The following is a 5,068-nucleotide window of genomic DNA, read 5'->3' on the forward strand; positions in this document are numbered from 1 at the left end:
CAAAAATTGTGTATGGAGTATGTTCTCAAACAATCTCCATAAAACTCCAGGTCCAAAATAAGATCAAGATATCAGAGTAGAAAAAATAATGCTGTGGTGTTTTCTGTTGCCTGCTGATGTGATTTATTTTAAATTAAATTGGGTTAAATATGTAACTCAAGTGTTATAGTTAAGAAAATAACATAATTTTAACACTCATATCACTACTGCATTGTTAGTTTAAGGGTGCTTTTTCAGAATGGAACAGGAAGGTAATTGATCATGGTTTGTTAGGGAATAACAATATACTATCAACAATATTAACAATATATTTGCCTTTTTAGGTAAATTTGATATGTAGGCAAGTGAGAAATAACTTTCTTAATAACGAATTCAAGATATATTTGTTTTAATTTATTCACAAGATATTTATTCAGTAAATGTTTGTTGGATTTTGCCAGCCACTTTAAGTTCTAGGCACCAGGAATACAATGAAAAAAAAAAACACAGAAATTTTATTCTCCATTACTTCAACCTCTTTGGACAATATATGAATGCAGAAAGTAAATTGGATATCTCAGAACAGCATTGTTTTTAAATTTAGTAACCAAATTTCATTATACAGACTTCTGGGTTTAGCTCAGACATATAGAGAGCTAGCGTGTCATTGTCACCCCTACAACAAGAGAAAAAAGTTGAACAGACTGCAAATTAGATTTTTCTTGAACTCTAGAGAGAACTGGAGTGGCAAGGAAAAGAACTCACCGAATATCTGGAGGAAAAGAAGCATAAGCAGGGAGAAACAGGACACAGCCATTTGTTTACCTGGGTTAGATGCCACCAAATGCCATATAAGTCAGTGAAAATATTAAGGTAGGCAGCTTTAATTAATTGCAAAAGGCTGAGGAAGGTTAGTGTGAGACTATAAAGCCCCTGAGGACCACAGACAGAGCATAGTGGTGTCCCTTCTGCAGAGTATCTTCTCTAGGAACCCCACAAGGTGCTGGGAGTGTCAGGAGTGTCAGGGAGAAATCCTAATAATGCAAAAAACAAAAAAACAAAAAAAGATAAAAACTTCCCTCATGGTTCTTCCTGGGGTTGCAGAATGATAACCACTGCCGAAACTCCACCCAGACCTGTCTCCCTCACGAAATAAAAGTTTTTTTCTGCATGGGATTTCGCGGGTAGGAAGACAGACAAATTTGTAGATCAGACACAGAGATGGAAATTCATTGCAGTTCAAGGTGAGAATTGGTGGCTGCCACCTGTTCCCAACCCAGATGCATCCCCCTATCTCATCTAAGGAACAAAATCCTTAATCTGTAGGAGTGAGGGCCTCAAAACTGTAAACTAACAGTACTCGTGGAAAAGCACTGCAGTTAAGGAGGGAAACAAGGAATTAAAAAAAAAAAAAAAGCTTTCTTCTTGGAGAAGGAGCGCTAGGGAATGCGCCAGCCCTAGCTTTGCATCTGGAGAAGAGACAGTATACTTACAAAGGGCACATGGCTGAGATCAAGGCTCACAGTGTCTACTTAAGACTGAGGCTTATCAGAGCATCGAACACCCCACCCCAACTGCCTACCGACAAGCTAACATGCGTCTAGTAAAACTAATAGTGGAAGGCATCTGGGAGAACTGCAAGACACGGGCTTTCTCTAGGGGGAACTGCAAAGGAAAACTCAGAGCTAAGCGGAGAGACAAACAAAAGATATTGCCAGAGGCATCATCTGCAGCATGTGATGCACTGAGAACACCCCAAACAGCAAACCCAGCCCTACTACACGGCCAAGTGAGGCTCATCCCAGGAATGCAAGGTTTGTTCAATATTGAAAAAAATGTATGTTATCAGATTAACAGACGGACTATATAAGAATAGAAAACATTTTGTCAACAGATGAAGGATAAAAGTATTTGGCAAGATCAGATATTTGTCCCTGATAAAAACATTCCACGAACTAGGAGCAGGATACTTCCTTAGTCCAATAAAGAACATTGACAAATCCTACAGCTGACTTCATATTTGATGAGACACTACTTTCTGCCTAAGATCAGGAATAAGGCAAGGATGTCTCCTTTCCCTACTCATATTCAACGTTATGTTGATGTGCTAGTGAGAAAGATTTGCAATAAGGCAAAAAGGAAAAGGAAAATAAGGGGTATATAGATTAGAAAAAGAGGAGAAATAAAACAAAAGATATGATTGTCTATACAGATAATTACAAAGAATCTTAAAAAAAAGGCTCCTAAAGCTTTAAATATGTGCAAATCATTTTATGTCAGTATTTTTTGTCAATAACGCTTTTAAAAGCTTTAAAAAAATTGCAAGCTAATGAAGCATATTAATTTGCTCTATGGAGTTGACAATGACTCCCTAAATATTAAAATATACCTCTTAAATATTAGACTGTGGTTCATATCCCCAAGGAGCAGGAAGTCCTGTCCTTCTGGCCAATGTCATCAGATACTTCTCCACCCAGGCTCTCAACTTTGCCTTCAAGAATAAATACAAGCTCTTCCTGGCTTGTGTGGACAAGAGAATCCAGTTTTGACACTACTTTATAGGAATCTGGCATTAGGTGGCGCCACTGGGGCCGCATCCTTGTGTTTTGTGTATCCTCTTGGTTCTGCCCATAGGCATCTAGCGGCCTACGTGGACAGATCTGCAGCTGAAAGGAAAGTCAGAGGCCTTGGTGACTGCCTGGCTAAGATGTACAAACCTGATAAGATGAAGGGCCTGTACCCGGCGTTAATGTGTCTGTGCAAGGTATTATCATCAACCCCGCTGCCTCCTTGGGTATCTATGACACTGTGAAGGGAAGGGAATGCTTCCAGATCCCAAGAACGCTCACAGCTTCATCAGCTGGATGATTGCCCAATCCATCACAGCAGTTGCTGGGTTGACTTCCTATTCATTTGACACTGTCCGCGTCGGTATGATGACGCGGAACGCAAAGGAACTGACGTCATGTACACAGGCATGCTTGACCGCTGGAGGAAGACTGCTCGCGATGAAGGAGCCGAAGCTTTTTTCAAGGGCACATGGTGCAATGTTCTCAGAGGCATGGGACGTGCTTTTGTACTTGTCTTGTGATGAAATCAAGTAGTTCAGGTGAGTTATTTCCTAGCTTTTCCCCCCTGTGAACAGGCATGTATTTTAGAACATACTTAGAGCGTTTTTGAGAGACTGGTTTCTATTTATCAGTGGCAACTATTTACTGGTTCAAGATGGGAAGCAATAATACTCATCTGATCAGTTTTCTCTTAAAGTCATTTCCGTGATGATGAGGCTCAATTAAATTTTTTATTTCAGTCGCTCCTGTTAAATAAATTTGAAGAAATAAAAAATACCTGAAATAAAAATGCCTCTTAGAAACAACTTTTATTTTTTTCATAAAGAATATTGATCCATTTTTTTTCAAACAAATGATAGATTCCAAAATTCTTTGTACTTAATTCATTAAAATTGTATGACTGGTTTCTAGGAATACACTTATCTTCTTATTTTCTATTGAGAGGGCCTGGTCTCACCCCATGAAAGCAAACATTTAAAATGGAGAGTTCTTAACTGCATTTCAATTATTTTTCACATAATTTTATTTCAATAGAGTCTTTTTTTTAAGAATGGCTCAATTTTTCTTTTTAATTTCTCAGAATATCACTGATTTCAGTAATTTCATATTCATTTATAAACAGTTTTTTCTTTGGATTTATTTTATGATTACATTACTTGCGTACCACCTGTTATAATTGTTTCACTATGATTTGTCCCTTTTCCATTAAGTACTGGGAATAACTTTGTTTTTAGTGCTCTAACCTTTAGCAAAACCTTCCATCGTAATTCACTAGGGATAAGAAATAAAGAAATCAGCTTTACATTGGAATACCCAAATTAATTAAATGGACATCAGTAGGATTGCTTTAGAGCATGTGTCCCACATTAGACATTGTCCATTTTCCTAATCAATGTTAGTTTGTAAAGGTCTACATTTCTTTAGAGAAATTGTTAGTAAGTAATGTTTACATCTTCTTAAAGCTATTTCAGTGCTATAACTTCAAATGTTTTCACTCAATAGATAGCCTAGGGCTCTCTGAACTTTCTAGCAGAACAGAAACATTCAATTTTTTTTAAAAGTTACTGAACATATGGGCAAATATCAGGACATTACAAGTAAAAGTGAACTGAAGAATGTATCCCTTCCTAATTGTATTATTGAAATGTGCAAGAATTCAAGTGTTTTCCATGGGCTGTCTAAACTTAATTCTGTAGAGCAATTGACCATCTATTGTTTGTGGACTGAACCGCTTCCTTTCGGGTCATTGAAATTATTAGAAAACTGTTTCCTGGAGAGGTGGGGCTCACTTTCTCTCTTTGAATAGAACCTAGAGGAGTGAGTATAATTTTTAATATGTATATAGTAATTTTATAGGCTTCATGCAACCTAATTTGAAACAAACCTTTGGGTTTAGACAAGCAAATCATTCATCGTGTGTATTAAATTTTTACCTTATTTTGTGAGCCGTAGGTGTAGATACAAATACATATTTGTATTCACCCTCACTACTTAAGACGTTGTCTTTCACAGGACGTGAACCCTGAATTAAGGCGGTATGCAAGTAATATAATCATAAAGTAAACCAAAATTGACAGGAATGGTCTTCCCACAATTGGAGAACTTTACTACTTTGTTTTTGAAGTACATCCTGTCACCTAAGACCAGTGATTCAGGGAAATTATAAGCACTCGTGAAACCATATCCTCAGCCCATAGTAATGAGATAGTAAACACATTTTATTAAAGAAATGCAACACATTTATTCCTCTAGATCTTCTAAATTTTAAACTTCAGACAATTCAGATCACTAAACATTTAAAATCTAGGTGTATTATTCCTTCGTTAAATTAGTTTTATACAATGATGACAGTATCTATTTAGCCTACAATGAGGAACTGTAACAAACATGTTATAGTTACTCTAAGTGTTTTAGCAAATCAATTATATAAATCAATACATATTCATTGAATAATGTCCACAGGATAGACAATAATGCTCTTCACCACATTCCATGGTGCCACATTCAGGGAAACTCCT

At 36.8% G+C, this 5,068-nt stretch overlaps 1 pseudogene; it reads left to right on the forward strand.

Moving 5' to 3' along the window:
* Positions 1 to 1,573: 1,573 nt before the first annotated feature.
* Positions 1,574 to 3,070, forward strand: LOC123794878 (ADP/ATP translocase 2 pseudogene; annotated as a pseudogene).
* The last annotated feature ends 1,998 nt before the right edge of the window (positions 3,071 to 5,068 follow it).

The sequence above is a fragment of the Ursus americanus genome, chromosome 12, assembly GCF_024610735.1.
Source record: "Ursus americanus isolate L20-20 chromosome 12, mUrsAme1.1.p, whole genome shotgun sequence".
Lineage (NCBI taxonomy): Eukaryota > Metazoa > Chordata > Mammalia > Carnivora > Ursidae > Ursus > Ursus americanus.